A 14,578-nucleotide genomic window follows, 5' to 3' on the forward strand; every position below is an offset into this window, starting at 1 on the left:
GCGGTCTGAAGGAACTTTGCTGAGTTCCTATTGATTGGGAGTGACTCTGTTGTCCCTGAACATTGTTGCTTTTGTCTTCACCATGGCTTTGGTTTTGGATTGTTCTAACATGCCTTGGATTGAATCTTCCTCCGAAGCCCCTTATCATTTCAGAGTGTATGTATGCTTCTTCTCTCCTTTGCCAAAAATCATTGTCTGCCCTGATATATTCATCCATTTTTTGGAGGAGCTTCTCTAGAGTCTGGGGAGGCTTCCTAGCAAAATACTGTGTAGTTGGTCCCAGCCGAAGTCCTTTGATCATTGCTTTGATGATGATTTCATTTGGTACTGTCGGTGCTTGGGCTCTGAGGCGCAGAAACCTTCGGACGTAAGCCTGTAGGTACTCCTCATGGTCTTGGGTGCACTGGAACAAGGCCTGAGCAGTTACCGGCTTCGTCTAAAACCCCTGAAAGCTTAAGATCAACATGTCCTTCAGTTTCTGCCAAGATGTAATTGTTCCTGGCCTGAGAAAGGAGTACCAGGTCTGAGCAACACTCCTGACTGCATGATGAAGGACTTGGCCATGACAGTTGTATTGCCACCACTGGATGATATGGTTGCTTCATAGCTCATGAGAAATTGCTTTGGGTCAGAGTGGCCATCATACATGGGTAATTGGGGTGGCTTGTATGAAGGTGGCCATGGTACTGCCAGCATCTCTGTAGCTAAAGGAGAGGCATCATGAAAAGCAATATTCTTATGGTTAAAATCTTCATACCACATGTCTTCGTGGCTGGGGCCTTCCTATCGGAGGTCTCTTTCATGTAGTCGATAACCTTGTTGTTCAGTATCTAGTGCGATGTGTCGCATTTCTTTAGCTGCTTCACCAATCTTCTTTTGTAGCTTAGACAACTGAAGTATTTTCTCCCTTCCTTTCTCCACTTGTTGGTGTATGGCTTCAAGGTTGCTGATCTCTTGATCCAGCTCCTCATCTTGTGGGGTTGGGCTAGCAGCTTTCCTTTTCTAGCTTCGGGCTTCTCTTAGGAGGATTTTGTCTTGGTTGGTATCCAAAGGAGCAAGGACTGCCCCTGGCCCCGTTGTCTTCTTCGGAGGCATGATGAAGATGGTTGTGGTCGAAAGTGAGTTCACCGGAGGTGGCGCCAATGTTGGTCACTTGTTTTCAATTGGTGTACATAGTCGAAAACAAGGCAACACAATATTAAAAAGATAATCAGTCTTCAATCATTTATCTCTTCGAGATAACTCCTTCGAAGATGAAGGTTAGGACTTAATTGGTAAATCATGACTTAGTTGCGTAAATAAGTATGTAAAGAATGTGAAGAAGTTAAACATGATAACTCATCTCAGATATTTCAATATCACATTTCTCCTTTTCATATAATGAATTTACAATCATACCTTCGGTTCTACAGAGTGAGTTAAAACCAAGGTGTTCTAGGGAAAAGATTACACACGGCAATTATCCAACCCACCAAAAGGTACTTTATGCAGGACATTTTTCATCTATTTATAGTGAGTCGTATAGCTTCGTATGAAATTACATTTATACCCACAAGGACTGCACACATGATTTACAAATAATACAAGGGCAACATTGTCTTTTGCTTTTGTCATTCTAGACAGGGGCGGATTTGGACCCTGGGCCACCTGGGCCGTGGCGCAGGTCGTAGCCCAAAGATCCACTTTAGTTAGGTTTTTTCGGCCCAACAAAATTGACTTAGTTACCTTGCACTCAACCTGCGTGCCTAGCGGCTGCAACCTTGTCCGGCTCGGCCTCAACCCTAGGTCTGTGGCATGTGGCATGGCAGCTGTCTCTTGTGTGCTGCTTGATCGAGGAATCTAGGTCGACGGTCGGTCGTCAGTGCTAGCTCCGATGAGCTCGACGGCTGTCATCTTGTAGGCCTATCGCGCACCCTACCGCAATACTGCCCTCGACGGTCCGCCACGGGCTCGGCTCCACCACGGCGGTCAGCCGCTCCTCCAACCTCTTACTTTGGCTTCCACCGGTCAGCCATAGAGCTACCCACTGTTCCATAATCTAGACGATAGAGTGGCAGACTTAATCGGCTTGGTGGCTTCCTCTTCTTGTCCTACTGTCCCTAGCACAAGACTAAAGATTCCATCTCTCTAAGGCCGATAGTCCACAGCATGACAGCAGACAACGCTAGCCATTTTATTGTCCCACTGATTTGTAAGTATTCTCTTCTCCTCTGTTTTCCCCCTTTCACTTATATGTTGATTATTTTCTTCTCCTCTCTTTTTATTAAGTTTGTTATATTTTTAGGTTCTGAATTGAGACAAATACTACTCCCTCAGTCCTAAAATAGTAATTGTTTTAGTTCTTAATTTTTATGTCTATATTCAAATAGATGATGATGAATCTAGACACATACGTCAAGAATGGTATGAACCCACTAATAATCTAAAACCACTACTATTTTGAAACAGAGGGAGTATTTTACTCTATGCTTATGGTATAATATGTTTTAGCGGTATATTTTGTCGCACAATATCTTGGAGGGCTTCTTAAAAGTGGCCTGAGGCGTCAAATTTATAGAGCTTCGCCACTGAGTCTGGACGACACCTTCTCCTTACTTGAGCTTGTTGAACCGCTCATCCATAGTGAGGGTCTCATAGTTGGGCAACTTGATAATCAACGAGACCTTCACCATCCAAACTCTCTAATGCAAAGCATCTAGAAGCTTAAGTGCTCCCTCATCAACATCATAGGGTAGTTGTGCCTCGTTGGCGTGGATCTTGTTTATGATCGACTGGAACCAAGAGAACATAGTGTCCATGATCTCTCCAGCCAACTAAACAATGTTCTCGTACTCTTGCCGATACATCCCAAAGAGTTTGATATTTACATGATCATTGCCCTCATGGAATTTCTTGAGGTGGACCATATCTCATGAGCTGTAGCTAAATGACCAACTCACTCAGACTCAACAAGCGAGTGGACAAGAAAAAAGTGTTTTGAGCCTTGTTGTTCAAATCATGCGACTCTATCTGCAGAGGTGTGATCCAGGCACCCTGGGCCTCGAAAGCAAAATCAGGGAAAATCTCCCAAACTTGATACCCAATACTCTAGAGATATGCAGACATGCGAATCTTCCAGTATGGGTAGTTCATCCCATTGAAGAACGAAGGTTTTCCAACACCTCATACCATGTCTCCTTCTATGGATCAATAACCAATTAAGACGGATTGATCCTTAACTAGCTCCAATACCAATTGAAGGATCGATGAGGCCACCAGAGTGGGGTGAATGGGAGGCACTAATTTTTTCTCAATTAAGATCTTGTGGCTTGATTCCCTAACCTAATCCAGACCTCTAGAAACACCTAAACACTACACAAAAGAACAACTCAACCACATGTCTATTGGATGCTCCTATGAAGTTCTTGAGAAGAATATGAGCTCAAGAAGACTAAAAAACTTGATTTTAAACCCAATCTTTCAGACGAAACTCTAAGGAATAACTTCAAGGACGAGCAGCAGTGCTGCTCGACAAAAAATTATCAGAATGTACTCAAATTTGCAGGCAGCAAGAGTTGAGGAAGGAGAAAATATTTGTGAAGTTTAAGCAAGAAAATATCAAAACTCGAACAGATTCAAAACCTCAGTTGCGATTAGGGTTTTGTTGAAGTTTTGCTCTTTCGAATCAAACTACTAGAACGAAGCACATATCCATAATTTGGTCTAACCAAAGACTCAAAATAATCTAAGGATAGTGTCCCAATAGCAAGTGTCCCCAAGTCAATCCCCAAACTCAAGAAATCCAAGATTCTCACAGATGCAAAGACAAAAGAGATGTATTGATAGTGGAGACAATATGAAATCAAAAATTATAGCCACAACAAACTGAACATATGATTCGATACAAACATTGTGGATGGATAAGGCCACCCTTCCTAAAAATGATGAATACACCAACACAGATGTGGAGTTCAAAACATCTATGGATTTCGAGCTAACACTACTACAACCTATAGAAGGAAAGTAGGGTTTCTAAACAAGAGCCTAATGAGATAGCCAAAAGAGATATTTGTCCACAACAACCCACTCATTTATTTATTTCACTAGTCTAAACTACCCCTAGATACATAGAGCCTATCCATTTAGCTAGGGGCAAAATGGACCAACTCCTAGGATATGCATATGACAGCCACGCGCTCCACACAAAGTTGCTTCGCCTCGACGCACCCTTCGCAATGAGGCCATGTGCTGCCTCCAATTGATGCTAGAGCTGAACCACCAAGTTTTGAGGCCCAAACTCGATGAAACCTGAAATCTGTAGCGCTGGGTGGTTTTGAGGCTCAATAACAAACTGCCATGAGTAGCGTACCTCATACACGTCCCCCATGTCCTAGACATGTGTCCCACCAGTCCTCGACTATGTCGGCGACACGGTCCGCTCTACCACGTCTTCACGCTAGTGTATGTCCAGGTGTCAGCCAACATGGCTAATCACCTAGCTTCTCCAGTCCCTCAGTCAAGTCCCAGCGCTCCTTAGCCACTCCTGGTCCTTCATCATGAAGCCACATGACCTTCACCTTCGCCGTCGACCACCATCCTTGTGCTCCACACCGGCACACTGTAAGCCAATGGACATGGTTGCACAACACAAGCTCTTGTACTCTGGTTAGTCCAAAACTCACACCAAAGTACTATTCATGTTGAAAATTACTCATCTTCAACACGAACCACAAGGGACAAGTCAACCTTGTGGTCGCATCTATGATAATTCTGAAGTCAGTCCTCGAGGTAGCCATGATGTGGGTATAAGCAGTTTTCTCTAGGATCGAAGTTGTGCTCTATGATCCTATTATAGCATAATATTCTCCCCTAGTGGCTAAAGTTTCGTCAAAGGCTTCAACTTCTTCATTGATCCACTCCATGGCACTAAGGATGTCTCCATGTACAAAATTTATTTCGTTCGAGCATCCATCGATGGATACAAAAATATACCTAAGTTTTTAAAACATTGGATTGCAGAAGAGAAGCAACACTCAAACATTCTTCATAGCCCTTCCATAGTTCTCTGTAATATGTCTTTTTCATTGGACTCAATCTTTCACTTTAGTTTTTCTACCTCCACTTCTTCCTGAAGCTTCTCCACCTCTCTTTGTAGCCTTCATGTTTCAATTTTGCTGGTTTCAGTAGCATCTGCTAGCCGACATTTTATTTTAGTAATTTCACTTGATTTGTGCATTTTTTTAGCTTCAGGCTCTGTAATTTCTTCATCTTTCAATTTTGTGATTTCTAGAACCCTGTCTTTTTTGTTTGTAAGGCCACTAATTTTACTCCAGCTATCAATCAATTGTGTAGTTGTTGGGTACCTGTTAAGATTCCTCTTGAGAACCAAAATAGGGCAACAAGATTAAATCAATATGGTTCCTTCTCCCTTTGATTTACTCATGATGAATGAGTAGACCAAAAAGGAGAAGGTTAAAATGAGCGAGCAGATATATTCAACAAGATGAATCATGAAAATATGAATACACATGAGTCATATGTCATAAGCTTCACCCCTTTTGTTTTCATTATTTTAACTTCATACGATTACAAAGATATATTTAGATGACTCGGAGGTGTTTTAGAAATGTTAGTGTCTTATAGCTTGGAATGATGAATCATCCGAGAATATGCGCAATGGTGAACAACAAAAAAGTGTTCCATGCATGGGCACTTACTGCTATTTATAGTGGTGGCGCAACATACAACTCTGTATGAAATAACATTTATGTCCTTGAATTCTATACATGCGATCTACAAAGACTATTAAGGGTGTTATTGTCTTCACTTGGGAACGTGTTATGCATGCCGTTGGAATCTTCCTTCGTCTCATGATCCTTCATATGCTTCAAGGTACTTTCTCTAAGCATTGGTGCCAAAGCTACCATATGTTTCATTAGCTCGTCGAGATTCGTATAGTGAAGGACATTATGTCATTCCTGCAACAAACTCGAAGATGATTGAGATTCATTAGTTTGAGGACCTTAGACAAAGACACACTCTCAACAATATCCTCTCAAAAGAGAAGTTTGTTTTTTATAATGGGCTCAAACCACAAAAATACAAAGGAGGGCTTGCACCAAAGGTCGAAAAAACACCTTCCTTGAGCGCATTATCAAAAATGGAAATGTTGAGATACATTTTATCAGGCGGAAGGCAGACACTTGCAACAATGGTCCATATATAGGCCAAATAGTGTGTAAAGCATGGCTCCTCGACTTCTGTTCTTTTACCAATATAACGCCAATGTCCCCCACTTGCTGGCATTTACTGCTCTTACCAACCTGCTGTCACCAATTTCTCTGCCTCCGAAGCTCATTTCCTCTGTTGACTTTTGTCAGCTTCATAAGTTTGTGCTTCAAGTGCTGCCACATGGCAAGGATTAGAATGACATCTAAACTGGTGACACTGACATCCTCGGAAGAGTTACAAAAGGAGGGTGAAGTTTATGATATGAAGGTCATGCATGGGACAGCAAGCGGTGCTCCTATGCCAAAAGGTGAGGTTAAGGCGAAGGTCGCCACAAAGAAGAGAAAAGTAGAGGACGCAGCCTAAGACTGCATCGAGGCCAAAAATGAGGGATCAGATGAAGGTTTTGTATCTGAATATGAGATTGCATTAGACTAAGAAGGTGACCTTTGTCCATCTAAGCCTAGCTATTTTAATATAGGGAGGTCACTTATGAAACCTTACCTAATAAAGGTTTTGAAGAGGCTTGAATATATTGATGATGATACCTTAATTCACTTTGCTAGTGAAGAGACAACCCCAAAACCGAAGGATGATGAGATTGTTGTCTTCAAAAGCTTCTTCCGTGAATGCCTTTGGCTACCCATTCACCAGATGGATGGTGAGGTGCTAAAGAAGTACAAAATTCATATGCACTAGCTAACCTTAAATGTAATTATGAGGCTTAAGGTATTCATATCGACCTTGAGAAGCCAAGGTGCCAAGTCCGATGTTGAATGCTTCTATATAGTGCATGAGTTGCATTACTATATGAAGGCAAGATCTTTGGACAAACTCCACAGCAACTTTGGATGTTATAACTTCTCTCATCGGAAGGACTTGAAGTTCGTTGTGCTGGCTTACCGAAGAAAATGGCCAAACAACTGGACATGAGAATGGTTTTGCACTAAAGTTGATACGAATAAAAGAGAAGAACTATTTTGGTGTAGTTCTAAAAGGCATAATGATGAAACCTATGGAACTAAGTTTTGGCATAAAGAGGCCTCTTTGCAATATTAGCGGAATGGCTCATACTGCTTATATTGTATTCAACACCATCCTGGACAGTATTGGAACACATGATTTGGTACAAGAATTTCTTGCATACCGAGTTTTCTCCATAAGATCTGGATGGTCTATGTCGAAGCCTAAAAAGATGAAGAGGTAAAAGCCGGTGTGCAAGTGACATTGTCATATCGATTTAAAGAGCACCCAATGTTTAAGGGCCCGTGCCTGGAATGGTTGGAAACAATTGAAACCATGAGCAATGAAATCTTGGGTAACAATACTATCAAGGATGATTGATTGATGACAGCATCCATCGGAGGACGAAACAAATGAAGGATGAACAAAGTGATGGATGTCATTGGCATGGAGTAGGTGAGCATTTTAGGCTTGGCTGAACCACGGGAAAAATCATTGTGTCTTGTGTGCTTTTTTCTTGTGATTTTACCCCTCTTCCTAAGTACCTCAAATTCACTTGTAATATTGCTCTTAATATATTCCATGTCTTGAAAGAGCAATCAAGTGAAGAGGACTTTCTTTCTTATTCTCTGTACTCGAACTTGGTTTAGTTTTGCACCAACTCTCATTTTTAGACCAAGTTTGTGTTTTTAGTGTTGATTTTGCAGGATCGCCTATTCACCCCCCCCCCCTCCTCTAGGTGCTCTCAGTCACCTCGCACAAATTCATTTTTATAGGAGAAGGCCCCTATAGTGATAAATATTTTCTTCAATTTTTCACAACAATAGGTGGCAGTAGAGAAGCATTCCTATTTGGATTGTCGAAGCTCATCAACATTTTTTTGTAATTGTTTCTGCTCGCCTTTGGCAATCTCTCATTTTTTCATTTTGCAATTCAAAATTTGCCTTCATCTCTTCAAACCTCTCTTTTAACAGAGCCATTTTGGCTCTGTGCGCTTCAGTCTATTCCTTTATTTGAGCTTCGAGCTTTGCAACGCGCTTCATGCTCTGAGGATTATCAGTTTCTAGCTTTGGAATTCTACTTTTTCTCTTCAAAGATTTTCTGAAACTCAGAGCATTAATCAGTCAGATCTTTCACCAAGATATTTAGCATCGTCTCCTATTCAACCTTGCATCGAAGCTCAATAACCTTCTAGTTGCTAAGCTACTATTTCTTTTTCTAGACTTCAAACCAGATCGAGGACTTCGTAAACAACTTCTTCGCTTCTAAAAGTAGTGGGCACAACTCAAACGACCTCCATACGTGATGTAATGTCTAATTGCCTTCATTCGTGTCACACCTGGTTTTAAGGGACAAAGTCGGGTGCATCTCATATATGCGCCAAAAAAGACAACACATATAATAACAGAGTGTATAGAGATAAATGTCACAATAACATTAGAGTACTTATTACATTGCGGAAGTCTTACAAAAGATAAATATAAATCAAACTAAAATTCATCTTTGGCGCCAATAAGTCAACTGGGAGACGCCACCTAGATCAAGTCAAACTCCTCGCTTTGTGGCTCCTCTTGAACCACATATTCTTCTCCTGTGGGGGTGTGAGACAGCAAGGGTAAGCTCACACATGTTCATCGCTCAACAAGTTGTGGGGAATAATGTGGCATGAACTCACCAAAGGTGGGAGTTCATGTGATGTGTAAAGCTGATCAACAATAGAGGTTAAAGCTGAGCATTGCTTTTAATAAGTTGGTCAAATTTTATTAGCAGTTACTAAATGTAAGTAAATACCAAACCATAATAAATAATATAACAAAATTAATAAATAATCTCATGCAATGCATATGACAAATTGAGTTTAAGTTTCATAATTTAATCATGCGAGAGTCCTGAGCTGCTCTTGACCATGAGCTCGGCTAGTATACCAGTTTTACACTCTGCAGAGGTTGTACCCTGTACCCACAAGTCGTGTATCCCATGTTGCCAGGGTTTGCAAGGCCCTTAGACACTACCGAGGTGAATGGCTAGGGATCCACTACAAGGTCTTTACAAAGTTCCACTAGCTTTCGAAAATCCGCTACAGTTTATGGGAAGACGAGTTGAAAGAATCCCTCGTCTGACCGCCATCGTAACAAAATCAACCCGAGAACCTCCCTGCATGCAACTCCCCTACTGCCCTTGCCCCTTTCGGGTAAGGTAGTCTTCCACTAGCTTTCCTAATTAGTCAGCCAAGGGCGTACCATCCCACCCTTGTGGTGGTACATGTTTCATAAGTTAAGCTCCATGTTCCAATTAAAGATAATGATGATCTTGACATGAACATAAATAAAATAACAACATAATTGGAACATGGATATAATGAAATATTATCCCAAAACCAATAAAGCAATAGCAAACTACCCAAATGATTCTGGGGTAACAAGGTAAAAGGATAAACAGACTAGGGTGACCTATTGGGTCCCATCAAAATTAAGCATATGCATGAATAAATGATTATAAAGAACATTATTGGGTAAATGAAGGTGATCAAGGGCACAACTTGCCTGGCACTTGAGATTCTAGGTACAAGGATGATCCTCAGGTGACTCGCAACCTCGCTGCTAGTCGTAGCAGTACAAACAAACATGGTATGGACAAAATTAACATCACACCAAACATGTAAACAAAATACACATTAATAATCTACATATTAAAATAAGATCATAGGAACAAGAATCATTAATTTTGGAGTTATAGATTTTAAGTTATGAATTTCTAAAGATTCTATGTGTTTTGTACAAGATTAAATAGGATATAAATTTTAATGTGACTTTCATGTCAAAATAGTGGCACTAATTGATAAACAATAATATAATAAAATTATAGAAATTGGAATGGATTAATTTGGACTTCATATGAATTTTCTATGAATTAGACAAATTCTAGCATTTATTTTTGCATTAAAATCATTTTCTAATTCCATTTATCTGATATTCTACCTTCCTGGACTAGCGCACTAATACAGGGAAGAGCAGGGGCCTCTACGCAAGAAACCCTAGACTCAGAGCACAATAGTGAGGGACGGCGGGTTCTATTTTCTAATTTCTAGGGGGTTCATATGAAAGTGTGTTCGCGAAGGGGTATGGAGCGCCTGGGATTGTCTGATTAGAGATCAACGCATAGGATTAGAATCACCCTTGGCCGAATCGGTATGGTTTCTGAGCCAACCGATCTAGAATCTATGGCTCAGATTTAAAACAGCCAAAGTCCACTATCTCTCGCCCGATCCTAACTCAATGGCTCAGATTCCATCGTGTGGAAGGGTACGCGGGCGTCTAATCTCTACCGTAGATTAATGAATCGACGGCCCGACAACACCGTCGTGCCCTGCCCACACCGGTCGCCAGGATTCGACCCGCGCGCGGTGGCGCCATGGCTGAGCAACGCACCTCGGGCTCGGCTACACTATTCTACAATTCAGTAAGGCATAACGTAGAGGAGGGGAAGGCGAACATGGTGGGAACTCACCTTTGGCCGACCGAGGTACGGTGACGCCCGACCACGGAGAAGGGCGGAAGCAAGGACACGACTGCGCTCCGACGAACGATTCCGGGCTCCACCGACTCCAATCCTTGATCGGTGCGGCAGGAACTCAAACACTGGAGTTCAGCGATGACTCGAACACCCGATTGAGCCCCCAATCGACCCCATAGACCGGTGGCAGTGGAGCACTCCCCTCCCGTGTGGTAGCGGCGGCGATCTTTCGGTGTCGGGTGGTACCGGGTCTGGCGGACAGGGCAAGCACGAAGGGGGTCAGGAGTCACCAATATGTAGCCGCCATGGGGGAGGTCGGTTGTGGGTGCCCCCCAACGGATCCCACGATTTGCGCCAGGATCGAGCTCGTTCGAGCGGCGCGGCAAAGAAAGGGGAAGGGATAGAGCTAACGTGCGGCACCCACGTGGAGGTGAGACCGCATTTGTGGAATACGCCCGCAGCGACTGACAGATGGACCTCGGATGTCGGCGCGCGCAGCGTGAGTGTGTTGGGTTGCGCGGGGAAAAAGGCTTAGATGGGTCGGATTCCTAGGGTTTTGGCCCACACGCGTTCTTCCCTTTTTATTTTCTTTTTCTTTTGTATTTTTCTTTTCTTCCCTTATTTCTAATTTCTCAATTCAAATCCAATTCAATTTCAACTTCCAATTTCCAAATATCAAACATATCCCTAATGAAAACATAACATCTACTATTTACATTAATATTATCTTTCTTGTCATTCATTTAGGGTAGAAATAAAGGGTTTCATTTAAATTTCCTTTCTCATTCCTATTTTATGTTTTCATTTAAAAATTGGAGGTCTAATTTATGTCTTCCATAAAATGCATTACCAAAAAGTATCATCAAGAGGTCAATCCTTTCTTTATCTATTTACTGGTCACTTGACTAATTTAGTACTTCTCAATTGATAATGAAGAGGAAGGATCCTAATGGGTTACAAAGGTTTCAAAAATTCCAGAAACACTCTCACCACTATACTTATTTCTTTATTTTATTATTATTTTTTTCTACCAATTTTAGGGCTTTACAAATCCTTCCCCCTTCACAAAAATCTCGTCCTCGAGATTTGTAAGAAAAGGGATGTATACTCATATTGTCTCAAAACATATGCACAAACAAAAATCTCGGCATGATGCATATCTTATTAGCAACACATAGGGTCAAATAGACCTTATTATTCCTTCTAAAATAGTATAATACTAACTACTAACTAAAGTAATATTTGGGTCTTACAAATAGTAATATATATATATAGCTTGGTGGAGCTGGTGGAGGTAGTGGGCGTTGTTGTTGTTGTCTTTCAAACCGTGCTTGCCTCATTTCTAGACGTATCTCCAGCCGATCCTGACGTTCTTGCCTTATCTGATTTTGCATTTCGGTAACCATATTTGCCATTTGTTGTATTACCATCATTTGGGCAGCAACCACTTGATCGATTCCAACCGGTGGAGGATCTGGAGGATTCATTTATGTTTGTTGTTGCTTGATAATCTTCCATTCCTGGTATTGACCATGAGAGTTAGAAGCATATGGTAGGATAGTTTCACAATGGAAAGTATTTGGTAAGCAAAATGAATAGGTTAGTAGTTGTTTATGATCTGAAGATTCTTTAGCAGGGCTTAATCTGTTTTATGTCCAAATTGGGGTAACTAATCGTACAAGGTGAAATTTCCAAAGGTAAGATAGAATCTGTCAAGATGAGATATATATGGGTGAGATAGACTACATGATGTAAGTCAAAATCTTGTTTGATGTTAGGTGGGGATAGTCAGATTATGCAATTCATCATGACTCTATTGGTTGAGTTAAATCTTTTTGCTCTTGATTGAGTTGGTCTAATGTGATAAGTTAAGTTAACACTGGCTAGAAGGGTCCAATTACCACTAATCTGTTTAAGTAGACCACATTAGTTTAGATCACATTTGATTCTATAATCCTATTTAGGAATATCATTTAGTTAAGCATATCAAGTTGACTTTATCTTTATGAAATTCCAGTATTTTTTTCTACGTGGAACTTCCAATTAGTATATTTTTATACACCTAGAAATTTTTTTCATGCCATTAGCAGGTGTGGTATCGAAAACAAGGGTACACCATGTTTTAGCTACTTGGGGGCAAAAGAAAGTTTAGATAAGGGAGACTTTTATTCTGGGTGGTGAATCTTGATTCATCTGAAGATCTGTTTCTATTCATATCTTTAATTGTCAAGGTTAACCTTCTTCTTGGGTCTGATTTAGGGACTATCTGTCATGGTGTTGGATGCCATTATCTGAGTTGGGATAACAATTGCGGGCATATGGGGTAGGTAGATTGAACAGAGTTTTACTTCGCTTGTAAGATAAATGAGTTGGGCAACCTATAACATAGGCTAGGTCGTGGTTTCACGGACGAGTTGGTCTAAGACACCCGTTTAGGTTTAAAACCCATTTATAAGAATATGGTCCAATCTATGTTACCAATATTAAATACTTGTTTAAGTAACTTCCTTTAGATCATATCAGATTAGGTAGGGTCTAGGTTAGATTGGATATAACTAGATTAGACTAGTTTAAGTCAGATAGATCTACCGGGATGGAATATATATCATTGATATATGTTAGAATCATTTGAAATAGGATGGATTATATGGTGTAGGTAGGTCAGAATCTCTGATGGGTTAAAACGAAGGGGTTATGCAACCATCGAATGGTTAAGGTAGTTGCATATGGCCAGGTTGGACTAAGACTCCAATTTAGATTAAACCATATTTATAAGAGTAGGATCCAATCTTATCTTACCAGTATTATCTAACATGTTTGTCCATTAGATTAGATCTGATCAGATTAGATGGGATCAGAATTTAAATTGGTGTAATCAGATTAGACTAGGTAAGATCTACTTAATTTATTTTGGAATAGATCATGTTTGTTACACTATTATGAGATAAGTAAAGTGGTGGGGATAAGTATGCTTATTAGGACAAGCTGAGTCTCTAAGAATAAGATATAATCTTTTGAGATTAGTTAGATCTATTAGGATAGGATAGAATCTCTTTAAGATAAGATGAATTTATTAAGGTAAGAAAGAATATTTTTAAGTTAAGATAGATCTATTAAGATAAGAGAGAATCTTTTAAGATAAGATGGATCTATTAAGATAAGGGAGAACCTTCCAAGATAAGGTGGATCTATTTGATATATACTAGTGGGGGTACTTTTAGTTGGTCTAGTTTATCTTATAAATAATTTAAGAGGATAAGATAGTTTTTTTAACACAAGATGAACCTATTAGGATAAGATAGATTCCTTTAAGTTAAGAGGGGTCTATTTAAAATAGATACACTTTAATGGAGGATAAACTAGGTTGTTTAGTTATATTATGAATTCTATTTATGTCTATATGTATAAGCAGATGTAATTGTGGACATTACTCCACAACTAATCACACTCAATCAAAGATCCAAATCAAACAAGTATCATAAGAACAAGCACTCAAGCGTATAGTTAGCTATAAAAATAGTTTTGTTTTTGTTCCTAAGAGTAGGTCTCTTATTCCTAAAGGTCACTTTAGGCACATGATTTCAAAGGGTGAAATCCACATTTGTCTTTAGAAAGAAAAGGTAAGAATAATCAGAGTAAAGCAGAAATAGAAGAGAAAACATTAAGAAAAGTTTAGAAAGAATCAGAGTAGCAGAGGTAAATAATTAAGGGTTGTCCAGTTCTATCTAGGTTTCGTCCTATAGTCAACATTCCTCTGCTACCACTTCTGTCACACCCGGTCTTAAGGGACAAAGACGGGCGCATCTCATATATGCGCCAAAAAAGACAACACATATAATAATAGAGTGTATAGAGATAAATGTCATAATAACATCAGAGTACTTATTACATTGCG

The sequence above is a fragment of the Zea mays genome, chromosome 4, assembly GCF_902167145.1.
Source record: "Zea mays cultivar B73 chromosome 4, Zm-B73-REFERENCE-NAM-5.0, whole genome shotgun sequence".
In the NCBI taxonomy this organism is placed as follows: Eukaryota; Viridiplantae; Streptophyta; class Magnoliopsida; order Poales; family Poaceae; genus Zea; species Zea mays.